Source organism: Balaenoptera acutorostrata, chromosome 9, assembly GCF_949987535.1.
Source record: "Balaenoptera acutorostrata chromosome 9, mBalAcu1.1, whole genome shotgun sequence".
In the NCBI taxonomy this organism is placed as follows: domain Eukaryota; kingdom Metazoa; phylum Chordata; class Mammalia; order Artiodactyla; family Balaenopteridae; genus Balaenoptera; species Balaenoptera acutorostrata.
In genome coordinates, this window is record NC_080072.1 from 11328000 (window position 1) to 11339266 (window position 11267).

Consider the following 11267-nt stretch of genomic DNA (forward strand, 5'->3'; position numbering starts at 1 on the left):
CTGAAATAACCAATGAAACTGAATCTCAATATAACAAAGTTGGAATAGGTCTCTCCAACATCCCTAACTGTCTCTCAGTGATTCTAGCTCATTTTCTGTAATATTCAGTCAATACCAGTAAAGCACCCAATTTGTATTAGACCTATTTTCCCAAATGTGGTACAAGAAATTAATCTCATTGGTATACCAACATGGAGTCAAATAACATGTCATCACAACATTAAAGTCATTTTCTTTTCAATTCTCATTTAATTCTGATTGGATTAAATATCAAACCTCACTTTATGCCACTATGTTTTCCAACACCCCCCTCTAGCACTGCTAACCTCCGTTTCTGACGGAGAAAGATGAGCTTCTCCCAGCCCATGGTCTTTAAGTAGAAGGTAGTAACACTGTTGTCTGATAGAAATGCCTTCAATCTCTGAAACAGACATGAAGGTCAATGGAATAACATTTCTTTAGCATTCCACTAACATTGGCCAGTGAAACCAGCTCTGGCCACACTTGCATTCTGAGAAGATCCTATGGCTTGAGGTTATGTCAGAACCTAGACTGAGTCTGAGGGGAGAAACTTACACCTGCAAAGAAGTAATCAACACAAATAAACATTTCAGATGCCCAGAGAAAATCGCAGTGCTTTGATACCAGAAAATTAGGCACAGGAAAAAACAAACAAGGAAATAAATAAGTCCAGTCAAGAGTTAACCAAAGACTGTCAAAACATATTCTTTAAGAAACTATAGAGGAGATTGGTTCAAGATGGCACAGTAGAAGGACATGCTCTCACTCCCTCTTTCGAGAATACCGGAATCACAACTAACTGCTGAACAATCATCGACAGGAAGACACTGGAACTCACCAAAAAAGATACCCCACATCCAAAGACAAAGGAGAAGCTGCAATGAGACGGTAGGAGGGGCGCAATCACAATAAAATCAAATCCCATTACTGTTGGGTGGGTGACTCACAAACTAGAGAACATTTATACCACAGAAGTCCACCCACTGGAGTGAAGGTTCTGAGCCCCACATCAGGCTTCTGAACCTGGGGGTCCAACAACGGGAGGAGGAATTCCTAGAGAATCAGACTTTGAAGGCTAGTGGGATTTGACTGCAGGACTTCAACAGGACTGGGGGAAACAGAGACTCCACTCTTGGAGGGCACACACAAAGTAGTATGTTCATTGGGACCCAAGGGAAGGAGCAGTGGCCCCATAGGAGACTGAACCAGACTTACCTGCTAGTGTTGGAGGGTCTCCTGCAGAGGCAGGGGGTGGCTGTGCCTCACCGTAAGGAAGGACACTGACAGCAGAAGTTCTGGGAAGTACTCCTTGGTGTGAGCCCTCCCAGAGTCTGCCATTAGTTCCACCAAAGAGCCTGACTAGACTCCAGTGTTGGGTCGCCTCAGGCCAAACAACAAACAGAGAGGGAACCCAGCCCCACCCATCAGCAGACAATCGGATTAAAGTTTTACTGAGCTCTGCCCACCAAAGCAGTAGCCACCTCTACCCACCACCAGTCCTTCCCATCAGGAAACTTCCACAAGCCTCTTAGATAGTCTCATCCACCAGAGGGCAGACAGCAGAAGCAAGAAGAACTACAATCCTGCAGCCTGTGGAACAAAAACCACATTCACAGAAAGATAGACAAGATGAAAAGGCAGAGGGCTAGGTACCAGATGAAGGAACAAGATAAAACCCCAGAAAAACAATTAAATGAAGTGGAGATAGGCAACCTTCCAGAAAAAGAATTCAGAATAATGATAGTGAAGATGATCCAGGACCTTGGAAAAAGAATGGAGGCAAAGATCGAGAAGATGCAAGAAATGTCTAACAAAGACCTAGAAGAATTAAAGAACAAACTGAGATGAACAATACAATAACTGAAATGAAAACTACACTAGAAGGAATCAATAGCAGAATAACTGAGGCAGAAGAACAGATAAGTGACCTGGAAGACAGAATGGTGGAATTCACTGCTGTGGAACAGAATAAAGAAAAAAGACTGAAAAGAAATGAAAACAGCCTAAGAGACCTCTGGGAGAACATTAAATGCAACAACATACACATTATAGGGGTCCCAGAAGAAGAGAGAGAGAAAGGACCCGAGAAAATATTTGAAGAGATTATAGTCGAAAACTTCCTTAACATGGGAAAGGAAATAGCCACCCAAGTCCAGGAAGCGCAGAGAGTCCCATACAGGATAAACCCAAGGAGAAACATGCTGAGACACATAGTAATCAAATTAGCAAAAATTAAAGACAAAGAAAAATTATTGAAAGCAGCAAGGGAAAAACGACAAATAACATACAAGGGAACTCCCATAAGGTTAACAGCTGACTTCTCAGCAGAAAATCTACAAGCCAGAAGGGAGTGGCATGATATACTTAAAGTGATGAAAGGGAAGAACCTACAACCAAGATTACTCTACCCGGCAAGGACCTCATTCAGATTCGATGAAGAAATCAAAAGTTTTACAGACAAGCAAAAGCTAAGAGAATTCAGCACCTCCAAATCAGCTCTACAAAAAATGCTAAAGGAACTTCTCTGAGTGGGAAACACAAGAGAAGAAAAGAACATACAAAAACAAAGCCAAAACAATTAAGAAAATGGTCATAGGAAATACATATCGATAATTACCTTAAACGTGAATGGATTAAATGCTCCAACCAAAAGACACAGGCTTGCTGAATGGATACAAAAACAAGACGCATTTATATGCTGTCTACAAGAGACCCACTTCAGACCTAGGGACACATACAGACTGAAAGCGAGGGGATGGAAAAAGATATTCCATGCAAATGGAAATCAAAAGAAAGCTGGAGTAGCTATACTCATATCAGATAAAATGGACTTTAAAATAAAGAATGTTACAAGAGACAAGGAAGGACACTACATAATGATCAAGGGATCAATCCAAGAAGAAGATATAACAATTATAAATATATATGCACCCAACATAGGAACACCTCAATACATAAGGCAACTGCTAACAGCTATAAAAGAAGAAATCGACAGTAACACAATAATAGTGGGAGACTTTAACACCTCACTTACACCAATGGACAGATCATCCAAAATGAAAATAAGGAAACAGAAGCTTTAAATGACACAATTGACCAGATATATTTAACTGATATTTACAGGACATTCTATTCAAAAACAGCAGATTACACTTTCTTCTCAAGTGCGCACAGAACATTCTCCAGGATAGATCATATCTTGGGTCACTAATCAAGCCTCAGTACATTTAAGAAAATTGAAATCATATCAAGCATCTTTTCTGACCACAATGCTATGAGATTAGAAATCAATTACAGGGGAAAAAAACGGAAAAAACACAAACACATGGAGGCTAAACAATACGTTACTAAATAACCAAGAGATCACTGAAGAAATCAAACAGGAAATCAAAAAATACCTGGAGACAAATGACAATGAAAACACGACGATCCAAAACATATGGGATGCAGCAAAAGCAGTTCTAAGAGGGAAGTTTATAGCTATACAAGCCTACGTCAAGAAACAAGAAAAATCTCAAATAAACAATCTAAACTTACACCTAAAGGAACTAGAGAAAGAAGAATAAACAAAACTCAAAGTTAGCAGAAGGAAAGAAATCATAAAGATCAGGGCAGAAATAAATGAAATAGAAACAAAGAAAACAATAACAAAGATCAATAAAACTAAAAGCTGGTTCTTTGAGAAGATGAACAAAATTGATAAACCATTAGCCAGACTCATCAAGAAAAAGAGGGAGGGCTTCCCTGGTGACGCAGTGGTTGAGAATCTGCCTGCCAATGCAGGGGACACGGGTTCGAGCCCTGGTCTGGGAAGATCCCACATGCCGCGGAGCAACTAGGCCCGTGAGCCACAATTACTGAGCCTGCGCGTCTGGAGCCTGTGCTCCACAACAAGAGAGGCCACGATAGTGAGAGGCCCGCGCACCGCGATGAAGAGTGGCCCCCACTTGCCGCAACAAGAGAAAGCCCTCGCACAGAAACGAAGACCCAATGCAGCCATAAATAAATAAATAAATAAATAAATTTAAATAAAAAAAAAAAGAAAAAGAGGGAGAGGACTCAAATCAATAAAATTAGAAAGGAAAAAGCAGAAGTTACAACAGACAACACAGAAATACAAAGCATCCTAAGAGACTACTATGAGCAACTCTATGCCAATAAAATGGACAACCTGGAAGAAATGGACACATTCTTAGAAAGGTATAACCTTCCAAGACTGAACCAGGAAGAAATAGAAAATATGAACAGACCAATCACAAGGAATGAAATTGAAACTGTGATTAAAAATCTTCCAACAAACAAAAGTCCAGGACCAGATGGCTTCACAGGTGAATTCTACCAAACATTTAGAGAAGAGCTAACACCCATTCTTCTCAAACTCTTCCAGAAATTTGCAGAGGAAGGAACACTCCCAAACTCGTTCTATGAGGCCACCATCATCCTGATACCAAAACCAGACAAAGACACTACAAAAAAAGAAAATTACAGACCAATATCACTGATGAATATAGATGCAAAAATCCTCAACAAAATACCAGCAAACAGAATCCAACGACACATTAAAAGGATGATACACCATGATGAAGTGGGATTTATCCCAGGGATGCAAGGATTCTTTAATATATGCAAATCAATCAGTGTGATACACCATATTAATAAACTGAAGAAGAAAAACCATATGATCATCTCAATAGATGCAGAAAAAGCTTGTGACAAAATTCAACACCCATTTATGATAAAAACTCTCCAGAAAGTGAGCATAGAGGGAACCTACCTCAACATAATAAAGGCCATATACAACAAACCCACAGCAAACATCATTCTCAATGGTGAAAAACTGAAAGCATTTCCTCTAAGATCAGGAACAAGACAAGGTTGTCCACTCTCACCACCATTATTCAACATAGTTTTGGAAGTCCTAGCCACGGCAATCAGAGAAGAAAAAGAAATAAAAGGAATACAAATTGGAAAAGAAGAAGCAAAACTCTCACTGTTTGCAGATGACATGATACCATACATAAAGAATCCTAAAGATGCCACCAGAAAACTACTAGAGCTAATCAATGAATTTGGTAAAGTAGCAGGATACAAAATTAATGCACAGAAATCTCTTGCATTCCTATACACTCATGATGAAAAATCTGAAAAAGAAATTAAGGAAACATTCCCATTTACCATTGCAACAAAAAGAATAAAATACGGAGGAATGAAGCTACCTAGGGAGACAAAAGACCTGTATGTAGAAAACTATAAGACACTGATGAAAGAAATTAAAGATGATACCAACAGATGGAGAGATATACCATGTTCTTGGATTGGAAGAATCAATATTGTGAAAATGGCTATACTACCCAAAGCAATCTACAGATTCAATGCAATCCCTATCAAATTACCAATGGCATTTTTTACAGAACTAGAACAGAAAATCTTAAAATTTGTATGGAGACACAAAAGACCCCGAATAGCCAAAGCAGTCTTGAGGGAAAAAAATGGAGCTGGAGGAATCAGACTCCCTGACTTCAGACTATACTACAAATCTACAGTAATCAAGACAATATGGTACTGGCACAAAAACAGAAATATAGATCAATGGAACAGGATAGAAAGCCCAGAGATAAACCCACGTACCTATGGTCAACTAACCTATGACAAAGGAGGCAAGAATATACAATGGAGAAAAGACAGTCTCTTCAATAAGTGGTGCTGGGAAAACTGGACAACTACATGTAAAAGAATGAAATTAGAACACTCCCTAACACCATACACAAAAATAAACTCAAAATGGATTAGACACCTAAATGTAAGACCAGACACTATAAAACTCTTAGAGGAAAACATAGGAAGAACACTCTTTGACATAAATCACAGCAAGATCTTTTTTGATCCACCTCCTAGAGTAATGGAAATAAAAACAAAAATAAACAAATGGGACCTAATGAAACTTCAAAGCTTTTGCACAGCAAAGGAAACCGTAAACAAGACGAAAAGACAACCCTCAGAATGGGAGAAAATATTTGCAAACGAATCAACGGACAAAGGATTGATCTCCAAAATATATAAACAGCTCATTCATCTCAATATTAAAGAAACAAACAACCCAATCCAAAAATGGGCAGAAGACCTAAATAGACATTTCTCCAAAGAAGACATACAGATGGCCAAGAAGCACATGAAAAGCTGCTCAACATCACTAATTATTAGAGAAATGCAATTCAAAACTACAGTGAGGTATCACCTCACACCAGGTAGAATGGGCCTCATCAGAAAATCTACAAACAACAAATGCTGGAGAGGGTGTGGAGAAAAGGGAACCCTCTTGCACTGTTGGTGGGAATGTAAATTGATACAGCCACTATGGAGAACAATATGGAGTTTCCTTAAAAATCTAAAAATAGAATTACCATATGATCCAGCCATCCCACTACTGGGCATATACCCAGAGAAAACTGTAATTCAAAAAGACACATGCACCCCAGTGTTCACTGCAGCACTACTTACAATAGCCAGGTCATGGAAACAACCTAAATGCCCATTAACAGATGAATGGAAAAAGGAAATGTGGTACATATATACAATGGAATATTACTCAGCCATAAAAAGGAACGAAATTGAGTCATTTGTTGAGACGTGGATGGATCTAGAGACTGTCATACAGAGTGAAGTAAGTCAGAAAGAGAAAAACAAATATCGTATATTAACGCAGGTATGTGGAACCTAGAAAAATGGTACAGATGAGCCAGTTTGCAGGGCAGAAGTTGAGACACAGATGTAGAGAACAGACATATGGACACCAAGGGGGGAAAACTGTGGTGGGGTGGGTATGGTGGTGTGCTGAATTGGGCGATTGGGATTGACATGTATACACTGATGTGTATAAAATTGATGACTAATAAGAACCTGCAGTATAAAACAAACAAACAAACAAAACAACTAATACTAATCTTTCATTGGGTTATTTGTATGGAAATATGTTAATATAAATGTTTCAGACATTACATGAAATTTCTAAAAATCTTATATGTTCTGGTATAATGTTATAAGTCATAATTCTAGTTATTACTTTAAAATGTATATCTCAGAAATAACTAAATTTCCTTGTCAAGTGCATTATTATGAACTTTCATCAAATCTTTAACCGTGGTCATTTTTAAGTCTTTTGTCATTTACAGACAGTTCTGGGTGTACTGTGATGCTTTTACAAATATGTTCCTATAAAAGGGTTTCATCTTCAAGGAATTCATGGAAAAGACTCTGACAAGTATAGGTTTCTGGTAACTGACTGTACTGCTGAACTGAATGAATAAGCGTTTTCAGAACTCTAATGAAAAACTGATGAACTCATAAAAGTGCTAACAAAAGATCAAGATGAAAAAAAAATTAATTACATGGGACTGAGTGAACTGATGAGGATGATTATAATTTTTGTGACTTTCTGTTTGAATTTTAAAAAAAAATCCCACAAGGACTCAGAGGCAAAGAATACACAAATCAATTTTCACTGCAAAGTAAAGGAGCTGTTACAGTGGAGGATTACTGGACTGAATGTCAATATTATGACATAGTATGAGTGTGTTTCGTGTTTGGTAATTGCAATCATTGTTGCTTTTGTTGTGGCATCCATTTACAATGCTTGATGTCAGTCTATTTATCTCTTGTAAAAATAAAATACAGTGTGTGTGGAAAAAAAAGAAAAAGAAAAGAAAATGGTATAGCTGAACCGGTTTGCAGAGCAGAAATTGAGACACAGAGGTAGAGAAAAAACATATGGATACCAAGGGGGGAATGTGGCAGGGGTGGGGGGTGGCGGTGGGATGAATTGGGAGATTAGGATTGACATGTAAACACTGATGTGCATAAAATGGATGACTAATAAGAACCTGCTGTATAACAAAATAAATTAAATTAAATTAAAAAAAAAAGAAACTATAGCCTCTGTGGTTTCTGTTCTGAAAGTTATTTGCTAATGGAAACAACTGTGTCAACAATAGTCTTGAAGCAACCATGGCTGTAAGAAAGAGTATGTTCAGAGAGCAGGCACACCAAGTGTGCACGGGTTATCTCAGGACGGTTATGAGCAGGTCTGGAACCCAAGGTCAGCACCATGCTGGTTCCTAATCCTGTATTAGATCCTTACTGCTGCTCTAACAAATTACCACAAATGTACTGGCTTAAAACAAAGATAGATATATTCTCCTACACTTCTGGAGGTCAGAAGTTTGAACTGGGTCTCACTGGGCTAAAATCAAAGTGTTGAAAGGGCTGTGTTCTTCAAGAGCTTCTAGGGGAGAATCCATTTCCTTGTGTGTTCCAGCTTCTGGAGGAATCCTGCGCTTCTAAGCTCACGGCCCCGCCGCCTTCAAGGCCAGCAATTGTATCATGCTGACCTCTGCTTCCTTCATCACCTCTCCTTCTCTGACTCTAAGTCTCCTGCCTCTCTCTTCCACTTATGGACCCCTGTGATTATATTGGGTCCATCGAGATAATCTACAATAATCTTCCTATTTTAAAGTCAGTTTAATAACGACCTTAATTCCCTTTGTTATCGACCAGGGTTTTTGGCCTCCTTAGTCAGTAGAAATTGATCAGAGGCCAGACAAGAAATTCAGGCAAGGCTTTATTGGGACCCCTGCTTAGGTGGTCTGCCCACCCCTTTGGCGGTACTGTGCACAGGAGGCATGCACAGTACCCTGCTTTTGTTCCCAGCTTTTCAGAAGTGCCAGTTGAGCTTGTTTGGTCTTTTTGTATTTTTTGTCCAGAATTTGCCCCAACTGCACATTCATGAAGTTATTTTTAGACCCTTATAGTTTCTTTGTATTTTGTTGCTCAAGGAGACGTTTGTCCAGGTTCAAGCGTTGCAGCACTGCACAAAGGGTCCCAGGTCCCAGCCTGACTCACCTTTACCATGTAATTTAGCATATTCACAGATTCCAGAGATTAGGATATGGACCTCTTGGAGGTGGGGGAATTATTCTACTCCTTCATATGGCATACAAGGCTCTCTACCATGCAGACCAAAACTGTCTTTCTGGCTTCATCTCCCACCAAATGCTGTGTATTAGTGATATATCGCTGTATAACAAGTCACCCTAAAACTTAATGGCTTAAAACAACAACACTTATTATCTCACAGTTTCTATGGGTGAGGAATCCAGGGACAGGTTACCTGGGTCCTCTAGCTCATGGTCTTTCATGAGGCTGCAATCAAGATATCAGCTGGGGGGCTTCCCTGGGGGGCTTCCCTGGGGGGCTTCCCTGGTGGCGCAGTGGTTGAGAATCTGCCTGTCAATGCAGGGGACACGGGTTCGAGCCCTGGTCTGGGAAGATCCCACATGCCGCAGAGCAACTGGGCCCGTGCACCACAACTACTGAGCCTGCGCGTCTGGAGCCTGTGCTCCGCAACGAGAGGCCGCGATAGTGAGAGGCCCGCGCACCACGATGAAGAGTGGCCTCTGCTTCCCGCAACTGGAGAAAGCCCTCGCACAGAAACGAAGACGCAACACAGCCAAGAATAAAAATATTTTTTTAAAAAAAAGATATCTGCTGGGGCTGCCTACATCTCAAAGCTCAACTGAGGAAGGATCTGCTTTCAAGCTCATTCTCGTGACCCTTGGCGGGATTCTTTCCTCCCTGGCTGTGGGCTGGAAGCTGCTCTCAGTTCTTTGCTGCGCGGGCCCCTCCATAAGGCAGCTTACAGCGCGGCAGCTGCTTCATCACAGCAAAAACCAAGAAGAGCCAGAGAGACTGCAAGCAAGACGGAGCCGGTCTACTGCAACCTCATCCCATCACTTTTGCTGCATTATATTTATTAGAGGCAAGGCCAGCCCACACGCTAGAGAAGGGGATTATTACTTAAGAGCATGAATGCCAGGAGGTGGGAACATGGGTCGATGTTAGAAGCTGTCTAGCACACCCCAATACGTATCCTGTGTTCTCACCTACGAAACCACCAAATTAATCCAAGAAAGAAAAAAAAAATGCTTTTTTCTTTATCACCCATGCTATATATTTGTTCATTAATTCACTCATTCAGAAAGTATTCATTTGATAATGCCACTTGCAGCAACATGGATGGACCTAGAGATTATCATACTAAATGAAGTATGACAGAGAAAGACAAATATCATGAGATACTTACATGTGGAATCTAAAATATGATACAAATGAACTTATCTACAGCACAGAAACAGACTCACAGACTTAGAAAACAAACTATGGTTACCAAAGGGGAAAGGGGGTGGGGGAGGGATAAATTAGGATTTGGGGATTAGCAGATACAAACTACTATATATAAAATAGATAAACAACAAGGTCCTACTGTATAGCACAGGGAACTATATTCAATATGCTGTACTAAACAAAATGGAAAAGAGTATGAAAAAGAATATATAACTGAATCACTCTGCTGTACACCAGAAACTAAAAAATAAAATAACATTAAATAAATAATATGAAATAAAATTTAAAAATAAATAAAATTTTTAAAAAGTATTCATTTGATTCCTACTGTGAGCTGGGCAGTGTCTCAAGTACCTGGGACAAAGCAGTGAACAGAATAGATTAAGCTCCTGCCCCTTTGGAGCAGACATTCTAGTGGGGAAGGAGACAGACAGTAAGTGAACTACACATAGAGTATGACAGAGGGAGAGGAGCTAGAGCAGGTAAGGGGCACGGTGGGTGTCAGGGGGGTGAGGCTGTCTCATATGGAATGGTCTGGAAGGCTTCTCTAAAAACTGACCTTTGAGCAGAGACATGAAAGAAGTGAGGGAGCCACCATGAGAGTATTTGGAGTAAGGATTTCCCAGGCAGAGAGGACAGCAAGAGCAAAGGTGGCTGATGGGTTCAAGGAACAAGAAGTGCTGCTGGAACAGAGTGAACAAAGGAGAAAGTGGGTGGAGGTGAGGTCCAGAAGGAAACCAGATGCCAGATCTTACAGGGCCTGGAGGTCGTTAAAAGGAATTTGAATTTTTTTTTTTTTTTTTTTTGCTTTTTCATCATATGGTATATTTTTTCAATTTTTATCGGAGTATAGTTGATTTACAATGTTGTGTTAGTCTAAGCTGGGAGTCACTGTGAGAATGGCCTCCTAAAAGGAGCTACTTAAAATGCGGTAGTTAGAAAAAAAGTAGCCCCCTCCTTCATAATCTCATTATTTCCAGTTCTCTGTGTGAGGGGGAGATATACTTTGCTTTATTATACAGCTACAATTCTAAAAAAATTTTTAAATATATACATATTACTAAATATAG